This window comes from Cynocephalus volans, chromosome 12, assembly GCF_027409185.1.
Source record: "Cynocephalus volans isolate mCynVol1 chromosome 12, mCynVol1.pri, whole genome shotgun sequence".
NCBI classification, from domain to species: domain Eukaryota; kingdom Metazoa; phylum Chordata; class Mammalia; order Dermoptera; family Cynocephalidae; genus Cynocephalus; species Cynocephalus volans.
Window position 1 is genome coordinate 27067502 of NC_084471.1, and position 13257 is coordinate 27080758.

General features: G+C 36.8%; 1 protein-coding gene across 1 annotated transcript in view; it reads left to right on the forward strand.

Annotated features, from left to right (window-relative positions):
* Window positions 1–272: 272 nt before the first annotated feature.
* The window catches only part of CDK17 (cyclin dependent kinase 17), a 104393-nt gene continuing 91408 nt past the window's right edge, over window positions 273–13257 (forward strand). The window contains exon 1 of the mRNA XM_063074595.1: window positions 273–492. The gene's annotated coding sequence lies outside the window, so the exon portion shown is untranslated. The remainder of the gene's footprint in view (window positions 493–13257) is intronic.

The following is a 13257-nucleotide window of genomic DNA, read 5'->3' on the forward strand; positions in this document are numbered from 1 at the left end:
AATAAAAGTCTTTTTTCTCTCTCGCTCGCTCCCCTCCGGGGAACAGGCGGAGGCGTCAATCCGCAGCCGCCGAGTGAGAAAGCGACGCACACGCAGGGAGCGAAGGCGGCCGCCCGCGGTCTCCGCAGTTCCCCACGGTCCGGCTGCTGACTGAGCCTGGAAGAAGCGGCAGCCCGCACCCGGCCGCGCTGCCCGTCTCGCTCCCGTCCCCGCTTCTGCGAGGGGATTAGTGGGCCGCCCGCGCGGCTCGGCAGCCCGGGAGCCATGTTGACCAGGGGGCTTGGCAGCGCGTGAGGCACCCGCGGCCCCTCCCGGACGCTCCGGACTCTCGGCGAGATCCGGAAGGCGGCTGCGGCGGCGGAGGCCTGCGCCTCGGAGGCGTCTCGGCTCTGCTGGCCCCTGGGACGCGGACCTGCATCCGGTCGCCGCTGGCGTCGGCGGAGCCGCTTTCCCTCCGCGCCTCGCCTCGGGACGCGGCCCCCGCACTTGCTGGTGAGTTGGCGGCGGGCGACCGCGCTGCGTGTCCTCCACTGCCCGGCCTACGAGAGCCCGGGAGGGTGCGTGGGACCGGGGGCGGGGGGCCGGTGGGGGCGTGGGAGGCTCAGGCCCGGCCGGGAAGTTGAGAGAGGAGGCGCGGTGCCGGGGACTCTCGTGTGCCTGTCACCCCTCCGATCCAGCGCGGACCCCGGGTCGCCCAGGCATTTCCGGGGGTGAGGTGGGCTGTAGGTGTCTGCCGGGCCCCTTCCCGGGAGGCGCCTCTAGCCGCCGCCGCCTCCGCTGCTGGCTACCGCTTTGGTCTCCGGGGGAGGCCGGTCTCACCGAGAGGCGGAGGAGGGGAAGAGGCAGAAAGTCCCCCGAGACACAAAGGTCTCCTCAGCGGGGGTGGAGCTGGAGGCGCGAGCGGCGCTGCCCGAGAGGGGAAGGAAGGGGCGCGGGTCCGCGAGAGGTGGGCGAGCGGGCGGCGGCCGAGGCGCTCGCAGCTCCTTGGAGACGCCGGGGCTGTGCTCGGCGGGGAGCGCGGGGGAGGAGGAGCCCTCGCGTGGGGAGCGGGCCGAGACAAAGATCAGGGCAGCCTTCTGCTGGTGGGTCACACCCCTGAGTGTGGGTCAGCAGTTGGAGGTGGAGGGAATGTGGGAAACCTGAAAAACCGATGGGGAGGGGGAAACGGGGGGAGGGAGATGCCGAGTGTTGTCTCCGTCGCACTTGTTTTTTTGAGCATTTTTGTGCCCGATGCTTTTGCTCCTCAGCTCAGCTGGAGAGCTCCAGATTTCCTCCCTTCCATCACCCCCACACTGCCACATTGACTCCTGTGGTTTTCCCCTCGTTCTCCCCCTTCTTTTCACCCACTCCTTTTCGGCTAAGCAGCATTTTGCCTTCATCTTGGGGAACGTTTGCTAATGACAGGATGCCTGAGCTTGTTCTGACCCTGAACTGCCTTGAGCTCCTCTCTTCCTCCCACCCTTTCCTTTCTGGGATATATAATGTCACATGGCCATTAACAATTAGCTTTTCTTCTGCAAAAATGGCAAAAGCAGTGAGCTGAAATCCGTGGCGCTCCTTCTTTATATTAATATGTTCACCGAAGACACGTCGTTGGTCATGTTTTATCACCTCTTGGCCAAATTAATATCAGGTCATAACATGTTACTTTCTAGATACAGAAGTGGCAAATTTTGTTTTGAGTCTTGGCCATTCCTAGGGCCAGCAAAGTGTATTCCTGGCAGCCAGACCTTCTGTCACTTACCAGGAAATGCTTGACTTAAAGACAGGCAATTCTTTTCTCAAACTTTGCTGTTTCTTTTTTGAGTCTTTGTTGAAGGATTTCTTTTTTAAAAGGTGTTTGTGTAAGAAGATCAAAGTAACAAATCGGAGTTACTGTGTTACACTTAACTTTGTTAACCATTGGGCAGAAGAAAATGAATTGGAGTTTAAGACCTTTGATGCCCCAAGTAGACCAAAGCCTCCCTTGAAGTTAGAAATAAGGCTAAGCTAAATTTGAAGAAAAAAAGTTTGCTAGTGGTATAATCATTGGTTTTGTTTTTTTCTTTTATGAGTGTAAGGAGTTGGCTTATTTATTAGAGGTTGGGATGTTGCTTTGTTTATGAAGTCATTTCAGTCTTTGTAATTCTAGTAACTGCATACTTCCATAAACAGTTAGTTGAAACAAAAGAAAAAAAGTGGCTATATTTAAGGAATATTCTTTTTTTTTTTTTAATGTTATGAGAGAGAATATTGGAATACAAAGAGTGTTATCCTTTTATCTGGTAAGCCATCTCATAGGCCAGAAGCACTAACAGTTTGAATGATGGACTTTGAAAAAAAATGCTCAGTCTTTGAATTTTACCTTCTTTAAAACTACTGTGCAATTATATGTTATTATTTGATTATTTTTACAATGACAATAAAAACCTTATTGAAATTTGGATGGAAAGAAAATAAAAGTAAAGCCTGTTTGATTAAGGACATTAATGTTGATAACACAGTCATTTCTTGCTGCTTGATGCCATTAAAGTGTTGACACTATAAAAATTGTTCGTGAAAGAGATGTCAGTTTAGGGACCAGTCTCTGAATTATGGGACTTCCTACCCCACAGCACCACTTCAAACATTTTAGAGACCTCTGTGAAATTAACAGGTCATATCATTAATAATTGATGTTTTATATAATATTTATTGAGAAGTCATATTGAGGATATGTTGATTTTTTTTTCCTGAATGTTTATTAGTGTCTAATTAGATAATTGAGATGTAAGTGTCACTGGAAGGAAATCTACAAAAAAGTTAGTAAAGGTTTCTGGATGATGGGATTTATTGGTGGAAAAAAATTTTTTTCTTTCTGTATTTTACAAATTTTCAAGTTACTTTTACAATCAGAGAAAAAGTAAATATAGAATTAAAGTCTTGTTAATTTGCCTTTTACTAAAAGAAGCTTCTATAAAATGTGTGATTTATTCTCATCCTTTGATTCAGGCCCAAAAAAGTAACTTTTAGTTTTAGGTATGTAAAATAGAGCAGCCTGGCATATGTACTCTGGTTACCAGAAAGAAAAAAGAAAGAGATACAATGTAAGGAAAGATGAAATAGGAGGAATTGATTCAATGATATGGTAGCTTTGTACACCAGTAAGTCACTGGTTTTAAAAAAATACAGAAATTTAAATTTACTTGCTCTGTAGCTCAGGATAGTTGTGTTGACTAAGAATATTTTAACATATATGTTTGTTGATATATTTTGTTTTCAGATACTGGTTCAATCCTACAATTATGGTGGAAAGAAATGGCGTATAAAATCATTTTCTTTGCTCTGTCAAGGCTTGTTTTTTCCCCTTTATTTTCATTAATATTTTGCTTCTTTCTATTGGTATGATAATACTAACTTAAAAACAATGCAAATATTTTATTATGAACAATGGAAACTATAGTAACTATATTCAATATGGAAGCTATATTCAAAAGTAAAGATGTTATTCTTTCTTAATATTAAAAAAGTTATCCGTGAACACAAATTTTTGCCTTACTATTTTCTTTGTTATTGTCTAACAATGCTATTTGTAAGGTTTTACATTTCAAGTCTTTATTGCTCTTCCCTAGTCTTTATAAAATTACAGTGTCATGTCCCGGAGTTCTTTTATATTGCTTTTATACTTCCAGGTTGGATAATTACTTAATGAATTTGTTGTATCTGTAAAAAAAAAAAATTATATGTTAAATCCAGCTTATAAAAAACATTCTCCATTTTAAAAATTGTCTCTCCTCTCATACATGGGAAAGAATAGTTTTAGGTTCTTTTGAATTTTGATGGGTAATTTTGCCTAAAGTTTTAAGTAGGAAATAGTTATTTAAAGTGTATTTTGTAAAGTGATTACGGCATTTTGTATTTTAATTCCTGAAGATAAACAATAGGTTATGGCATCTGGTATAGCTCCCTATCATTCAACCTATGATGTTGGCAATTTCTTTGAACTCACGGGGAGAGGACCAGTTAGACTGGCTTTTAAGAATTCTTATTACCATAAATGGATTCGTTGTCATTATTTTGCTCCCAGTATAGTTACTGCAGTTACTTTTAAATCTGTGTAATATTAACCTGGAAAGAGGAATTGCCAAGGGCCAGAAAAATGTATTGAATATATCTGAATGTGGCTTACTTTCCTTGCCTGTTTTCCTTTCCCTGTTTTCCACCTTGGAAAATCAGTAGACATCTACCAGTAAATCTAATAAATAATGTTATTATGTTCTGCAGTAACATACCATACTGAATACTGTGTTTGAGGAGGTACATTTACAGCTCTGTGGCATATTGGGATGAGGTGAAAATTATCTTGCTCTCCAAAGTCTCCTTTTTAAAATATTTTTTTGATATAACCTATCATAGTCTTCTCAGCTGCCATGATAAAATACCATACACTGGATGGCTTAAAAAACAAACATATATTCTCTCACAGTTCTGGAGTCTGGAAATCTGGAGTCTAGCTTGGTCTGGTTCTGGTGAGGGCCCTCTTCCTGGCTTGTATACATCTGCCTTCTCTGCTGCCTTCTTGCTGTGTGCTATCATGGCCTTTCCTCCATGCCTGCCCATGAGGAGGGGCAAGGTCAGGGGAAGGAGGAAGAGAGATATCTTTCTCTCTTTCTCCTTTTATAAGGGCATAAATCCCTTCACTGATGCCCACTCTCAGGAGCTAATGTAAATTTAATTACCTCCCAGAGGCCCACCTCCAGTAATCATCACACTGAGAGGTTAGGGCTTCAACATATAATTTTGGGGGCACACAAACATTCAGTCCATAACATAAACAATGTGAAAGAAATTAATGTTAATTAATTACCTCCTCTGCTAGACACTATGCTAGATGTTATTTTGTTAAATCCTCACAATAAACCCATCATATAGGTACTGTGTATTTTCAAATGAGGAAACAATGACCTTAAAATAAGTAATTGTCTCCAGAGTCCTACCACTATGGTGAGGCTAACATTCCAGTTTAGGTATGCAAACCACCATGAAGCACTGCTTCCACAGAGATGGGATGTTATAAAGTCAGTGTTAGTGTCTATGCTCTGTAAACAGTGGTAAATTAGAAAAGCTCATCCAAATTAGAATTAACTCCACTGAATTAATTTTTTTAGTTTGAATTGAACTATACAAAATGTGTAAGGTAGGACATGTTTATCACTCCAGATGAATGAAAATCAAAGTGCTAAAAGATATTTAAAATATTTGTAGATTTATTTTTAACCATGGATTTTTATCAAGAGTTCTTTGTGCATAAAGTGAAATGAATACGGATGCTGAAAGAGAAAAAAATCTTACTTGGCATTGTGATACAAGTACTTTTATTTTCTTATTTATTTATTTATTTTTACTTATATGTTTCCTTATTTATTTTGGTTTTACATGTGTTAAAGTTGGTTTTCATTATTTGAGGGGATGCCATCAAAGGGAGGACAGTCCAGATGCGTGATGCTGTGTAGGTAGCTTTAGTATTGGGTGAAAATTTTACCTTAAAGTAGATAAATTTTATCTTTTTTTTTTTTTTTTTTGGTGGCTGGCTGGTATAGGGATCAAATGCTGGACCTTGGTGTTATCAGCATCATGGTCTAACCAACTGAGATAAATTATATATGTGTGATACATATACATTAAATGTACATGTATGTATATGCCTATTGGTTTTTGGTTTTGGTATTTCTTATTTTAATTAAGTAAGGTATAAATTTTGAACTTATGTTTTTATTATGTGGCTTTATGCCACTGAAAAATGGAAATATCTGAAGAGATTCTACACTTTTATAACTTTATATTCAAAATTAACCCTTATTATATACAAATTGCAAATTAATACTGTTAATATAGATATTTCTTATTCACAATTTAAAGAACAAGACATGATATTTTATTTATGGCTCAATTTGACTTAATAAATTTCATTTTTCAATTAATTCAGGTGTGCAGCCAGGAAGTATTTTTTAAAGCATTTGTTGTGTCCTCAGCATTGTATTAGTCATTGCATATGTTGTAAAAGTATAATTTAATGTGGCATTATTGTAATGTGAAATAACAGCAGTATTGGTTGGTTGGATGTTGTGTCCATGGTCCTCTTCTCATGTTGTATGTGTTCCTTGGGCAGTCTCATGTATATTTAGGGCTTTGTTTCATCATCTGTATGCTAGTGATTTCCACCTCTTATTTCTAATCCAGACATATTTTTCTGAGTCCATTCCAGCTACCTCCAAGCTTATTACCTCTTAATGCTCACTTACTTAAACTGAACTCTTTTATCACCTACCACCATTCTCAATCACAGTGAGTGGCTCTACAGTCAGCTTAGTCACTTATGCTCCCTTGTCCCTAGTCCAGTCAGTCACACCAAATCCTGTTAATTTTAATTCATAAGTATCTTTTAGACTTATTTTTTCCTGTGCCACTTTCTTATGTCAGAGTTTTGGAATGTCTCATCTGAATTACTACTTCCAGTTTTGCCCCATTTTAATCTAACCATTATTCATTCTTTCTCTATATTTATTGATGTGTTCTATCTTTTCTTCCCTCTCTCCCTCCCTCACTTCTTTCCATCCTTCCTTCCTTCCTTCCTTCCATCCATCCATCCATCCATCCATCCATCCATCCATCCATCCATGTCTGAAGTACCTGTCACCTCTGGACTAGGCACTATGGGAATTGCTAGAATACAAAGAGGAGGAAATCAGTGTGTTGATACTACAATACTGTGACACTTACTCGAAGAGAAATTCTGAAATTCTCATTATGAGGCCAGATGTCACTTCCTCTGAAGTGTTTCTTATTCCACTCTGGCAGAGTTGTGGTGGTTCTGCTATATAGCATTTATTTCTACTACATTACTTAATACATTATATTGTAGTTAATTATTTGCAAGTCTCTCCCCCTTTTGGCTGGCTTTGTGCTCCTGAATGACCATGGTTTTTTTTCATTTCTCTATTCCCTCCATATTACGTATTAATTGAATGAAGTGATAGGATTAAGGGAGACAACACTTAATTAGTAAGTTAGGGTCAGAGTAGTCATGGCTTAGAAACAGTCAAGAATAAATTCTGATATAGTAGAAAATAAAAAGCCATGAAAGGTTTTGAATGTTGGAGCTACGTGATGTTGGCGGTATTTGTGAGAGAGTATTTGTGTGAGAAAAATCTAGGAGTTTGTAGGACAACTTGGAGGTGCAGTAATTTGGCATTATTGAGACTTTTAAATTACATGTGAGCTGTACTAACTTGTTAGTGAAAATGGAGAGAAAAAGGATGTAGCCTTCAAAGATTGACATCTTTTAGACAAATTGGAAATATAAAATTATAGTATTTGTATTTAAAGAAAATACTGATTTTTAAAGGTCTAAAAACATTGGTCAATATCAATAGAGTAAAATTTGGTTTAAATGAGAAAATGTCATCTCTGATGAAATTCAGCTGTTTAACTATGTAGTACTAGACATAAATGCGCTTTCTGAAGTAAAGTGAAGAATTGCACTCAAAGGATTGAACAGTGCATTTAATGTCATTCCTGCTACCCTGATAGTTTGTGTAGAGTTGTCCATAAGCTTTGTTTTTCAATAGAATGACTGTAATTAAATAAAAACTGTTTTATAGTCTACTTTTTAAATTAAAGCCTTTTTAAAAATTGAGTTTTAAATTATACCTCTGCTGTAGTAGGTGTGTTATTGTAAGTAATAGATTTATTTTAGAAATCAGAGATTATGGCATGGTAACATCTCTTGTTTGAAATGTGACACTTAAAAATGAACTTTTGGGTTGGCCGGTTAGCTCAGTTGGTTAGAACACAGTCTTATAACACCAAAGTCAAGAGTTCGAGTTCCCATACCAGCCAGCTGCCAAAACAAAAAAAAGAAATGAATTTTTACAATTTGTGAAATTTGGTGCTTTTTCAAATTCCTCAACTCATTCATTATATGGTCATAAGACATTAAAATTTTTATACTAGCTAAATTTTTGAGGTCATAATTTATTTACCTATGTCTATAATTTCAGAAGCAGTGGAGTCATCATTGTATTTTGTAATAATTTTTGCCCATAAGTTTGTGAGCATGAATTCTTGTAGATCTCTCCCTTCTCCAGATAGTCTTGTTATTTGGATTTCCATTTTCCTCTGATCCCTTTTTTTCCAAAAGAAGCTAGTAGATATACAAATGGCCAACAGACATATGAAAAAATGCTCAACATCACTCAGCATCCGGGAAATGCAAATCAAAACTATACTGAGATACCATCTCACCCCAGTTAGGATGGCTAAAATCCAAAAGACTCTGAACGATAAATGCTGGAGAGGTTGCGGAGAAAAAGGAACTCTTATACATTGTTGGTGGGACTGCAAAATGGTGCAGCCTCTATGGAAAATGGTATGGAGGTTCCTCAAACAATTGCAGATAGATCTACCATACGACCCAGCTATCCCACTGCTGGGAATATACCCAGAGGAATGGAAATCATCAAGTCGAAGGTATACCTGTTCCCCAATGTTCATCGCAGCACTCTTTACAATAGCCAAGAGTTGGAACCAGCCCAAATGTCCATCATCGGATGAGTGGATATGGAAAATGTGGTTTATCTACACAATGGAATACTACTCAGCTATAAAAACGAATGAAATACTGCCATTTGCAACAACATGGATGGACCTTGAGAGAATTATATTAAGTGAAACGAGTCAGGCACAGAAAGAGAAATACCACATGTTCTCACTTATTGGTGGGAGCTAAAAATAAATAAATAAACTCACACACACACACACACAAACCGGGGGGGGGTGGTGTGTGTGGAAGAAGGTACAACAACTACAATTCCTTGAAGTTGATACGAGAAGCAAACAGAAAGGACATTGTTGGGTGGGAGGGGGGAGAGGGAGGAGGGAGGGGGGTTTCGGTAATGGGCCACAATAATCAACCACATTGTATATCGACGAAATAAAATTAAGGAAAAAAAAAAAAAAAGAAGCTCGTAAATATTTGAAACATTTATTTTAGAAGTTTTGGAAAACATTTGCAACTCAAGTTTCTATTATATAAAGTTTAGAATTGGTTATATGTTTTCATTTTTTTTTCTGTAAAGACTACTTCAGTAATAACTGATGACTGTGATCATGAGTTAGTAAACTTTTAAAGGTCATTTTCTTTTATAAGATTGGGAAATAACAGAACCTTACTTGATAGGGCTGTGGAATTAAGTGAAATAATGCATGTAAAGCCCTGCAAAGTATCTTGCACCTAGTGAGCACTTACAGTTAGTGATTATTTTTGTTGTTATTATTCTTTATTTACTTAAAAGAACTATTGGTAATGGTAATAAACTTGTTTAACTGATCCATTCCTTCAGGTTGGTGAATGTCTGAATCAGTGATTCATAAGGATAATTGAATCAAAATCATGTCTTTGGCTTTTTAAACCATGCAGACCTCCTGGATTTTCTAATAAGTCTTTCTACTCCCACCCAATTTGAGAATCACTGTGGAAGTGGGTTAGATACTTACTAATGGGTATATGTTGTGACCTTCATGTATTGGAGGGTGGGTATGGACAGACCAGTGGACTAAATAATCTAGGATATTCATTGTTGTTTCTTATCTAATGAACATTAGGAGTAAAGAGGTCATAATCTTCCTTTGTGTGTGTGTAAGCACGTTGATAAACTTTTTCTTAGGGCTAACCAAATTTTTCTTTTAACCATTTGCCTTGTTCTGTTCCCCTTATTTAGGCCTGTGCTTTACTGCTCATTTGAAGTCTTAACAGTCTAGGCAGTAATTTCTTTCCTTGTTAATCACTCGTCTGTGTGACTCTCAAGTTTTTCTGACATCAAAATAGAATAATTGTTCATAAAACTTACCATAGAAAGAAGAAACTGACACTGCATTATAATCTATGTCATAAAATCTGCTTGAATGCTTACTATTTATTATATTATTGTGTATTATTATATGTTCTTCTAGGTCAGTGGTCTTAACCTGAACTTCAGAAGCACTCTTCTTGATGTAAAAAATAAAATAAAAGAAAAGAAAGAAAAGAAGAAAAAAAAAAGCTTAAAATGTGTGTGTGTGTGTGTGTACAGTCTCAAGCTCTGTCCCAGTCCAACATTTGAATTCAATATTTGAATTTCTTTGATTGCTGGGATATTGGTGTTTTTCCTGTTTTTTTCTACCCGAATCAGAATCTCTGGGTTTAGATTTTTAATGTTCCAGTTAATTCTTGATGGGTCCTGGAGTCTTAGAAACACCGTTCTAGGGTTTAACACAGTGTTAAAGGAAGGAACCACTCATAAATTAAATTTAAAGTAAAAGGCAAAGTGATAAAAACTTTCCATTATTCCATCTTATTATTTCCTCCCTTTTAATTCTACTTGGAACCTTCTAGTTTTGCCAGGTTTGGGGGTTTTCTTAAGTTTATGTATAAATGTTTTCTGTTCCGATTATTTAATTTATTTTTTATCCCTTTACTGGATGTTTTTGTCTTACTCTTTTAGTTTGTTTCTTATCAATGTCTTACTGTTTTCTGTCTGTATGGTCTCAGTTATTATGTTTTTGAAATTTAGTTTTTAAATGTGAAAAAGTATAATAATGTAGAAAATAGACAGTCTGTATTCCCTAAGGCAGTGGTTATGATTTTCACATATTCCCTTTGTCCTTTTTTCATATATAGAGCTTTGTATTTTTGTTTAAGGTACTTTTTATAAGGTAGTATAAGTTTTTTTTAAGGTACCGAATCTTATGGCAGTCATTTTTAGCATTTGCATCAGTTCATCAAAAGAGGTTTAACCATTTTATAGTATATGATAATTATTACTTTTCATTTTTTACTATTTTAAATTGTACTGTGACAAACTTGAACATGTGACACTCCCCTCTCCCATTTTACATTCCCTTAGGGTCATCCAGAAATGGAATTCCCAAATCAAAGCCTATGAACCATTTTTCTGGTATTGCCTGTTGTACTACTACTAGTATTGTGTTGTGTATATTTTTAGTGATACTAATATTTGCTTTTGATGGTTGCTTTGTAGAAGGATATTATTACTTGTGTTTGAATTTCTTTGCTGAGATGTTGGGTTTTCCTCCCAAATTGCTAAGGAGACTTTTAGCATTGCTTGAATCAGGACAGCTGCTGCTGCTCTTTTTTTTTTTTTTTTTTTTTTGGAATATTTTCTTTGTTTTATATCAAATTGTTACATATAATTTTAAAAAATCTGAGATAATTTGTTTTGGTGATCCATCTATTTTCATACTCATCCTAGCTTATTTTAATTATTAGCACTTTATAATATGGCTTAATGTCTGGTATGGCACAATGTTGAATTTTTTTCTCCTGATAATTTTGATATTCTTATATTATATTTTTATTTTACTTTTATAGATGGCAGGCCAAAAAAAAAAAAAAAAAAAAAAAAGGTAGACCTAAGTGTGATAGTAAAGAAAATTTATGGGAGGAAAATTGCAGCTGGCCCTTTCAGTTCCCTATAATAGACGTTTCTTATTTTTTCTTCAAAACTGGTCTCCCTACTATAAAACTTGAACACTAGATTTGTCAATATGTCTACGAATTGTGTCAGGAACTAGAATAGACTTCCTCTTACTCATTGTCCAGTTTGTACCATGTAAAGAGCATCTCAATAAAAGATTAGGTAGCTTATGATAGATTTTATCAGGTTAGTTGTGTTATCACCAAAGGTGAACTTAATGGTTATCATGAAGGACGGAGTGACAGATAGCTGAGGGTAATAGGTAGATTTCTCAGAGGAGGTGATGCTAAAGATATTAGTTTTACAAATAGAGAGAAGAGAAGAGAAGCACTTCCTAGTTTAAAAGAGCAAGTAAAAAGGATATGAGGAAAGATTTTACATTCCTTTTAAAATACTGTTATTCTCTCCCAGCTTCGTGATTATTTCTTTGTGGTAAAAATAAATAAATAAAGGTTGCATATGGAGGTAGTGGTAGGAGTGCGATCAAAGGGGGGAGATAGTCCATTAAGGAATTTTGATTTTATTCATCTACAGAATTGAGCTGTTAAACATTTTTTTGGCGCAGAGTGTAATTTTTCTACAGTAAAGCCATTGGGAAAGTTTTGAAAGCTGAATGGACAACCTTTTGTGATAAGTTGATGTTTCAGAAGCAGCCTCAAAGCGTTGCTTCCACATATTGGAAACGCTAAAAAGAGCTACTTGTGCCTTTTTTTTTTTCTAGTTTGGTTTACCTCAGAGACATGAAAATTGTTTTACTGTGTTTTAGGAGCACTTGGAAATGTGTGTTTAATTCTCAAAACTTCTGCTATTTTTATCTTCCAATAAAGAAATGTTCCTATATGTTAGAAATTGGTTTCACCATTTTGGGAGAAATAAGCAATATAAATAGTAGATTTAGAAAATGTAAAAATGGTATAACCTTTCATTTAACTATAAACATGAGCATATCTTATAATCAAGAATACAAATATTAATTGTGTCTCTACAAATGATTTTGCAATTCTTTAGACTTTATTTCCCTGCTAATGTAGGTGATCATACAATGACTATCCACTTAATAGTAATTCATTTAGGCTAGGTTATGAGAATAGGCTAATTTTAGCAGCTGTAGTGCATTTTAATACTTTAAATTCAACTGAGATTGACATGAAATATCTCCGTTTTACTGAAGTTTACAAATAATTTTTTGGTACATGATTGTCCCTTATAGCTACCTTGTCTCATAGTATTTACTCTTTTGAAATTAATATCTTTTTTTTCCCTTTTTTAGTATTTGAATCCTTCAACTCCTTCTTTAATAGGCATTTTAAGTCCTTTTTAAGAATTAAACTTATTTTTTTGAATAGATAAGATAAACTTAATTTTTTAAGAGAAATATATGTAGCGAAGTCTTTTTTCGGACTCCCTTGCTGCCTCCTTCCTGTTTTCCTCCCAGACTTTTTATAGATAAACATTTTTTTTAGCATCCTATTTATGTTTTCAGTGTTTCTTTTTTGCAAAACAAAACAAATGTATATTTTATTCTGGAGATCTTTCCATGTCTAGGTAAAGATCTTTACTTTTAATAGCTACATAGTATTTCACTGTATGGGTATACCATAGTTTAGTTACTTGATCCTGTGTGGACACTTGGGTTGTTTCCTGTCTTATGCTGTTACAATGCCAAATAAATAACATCATACATATAACATATTGTACAAGTGAATGTGTGGTTTAGATTCTGAGAATGAGGATATGTAGGTCATATATTTCTCTGCTCTGTCAG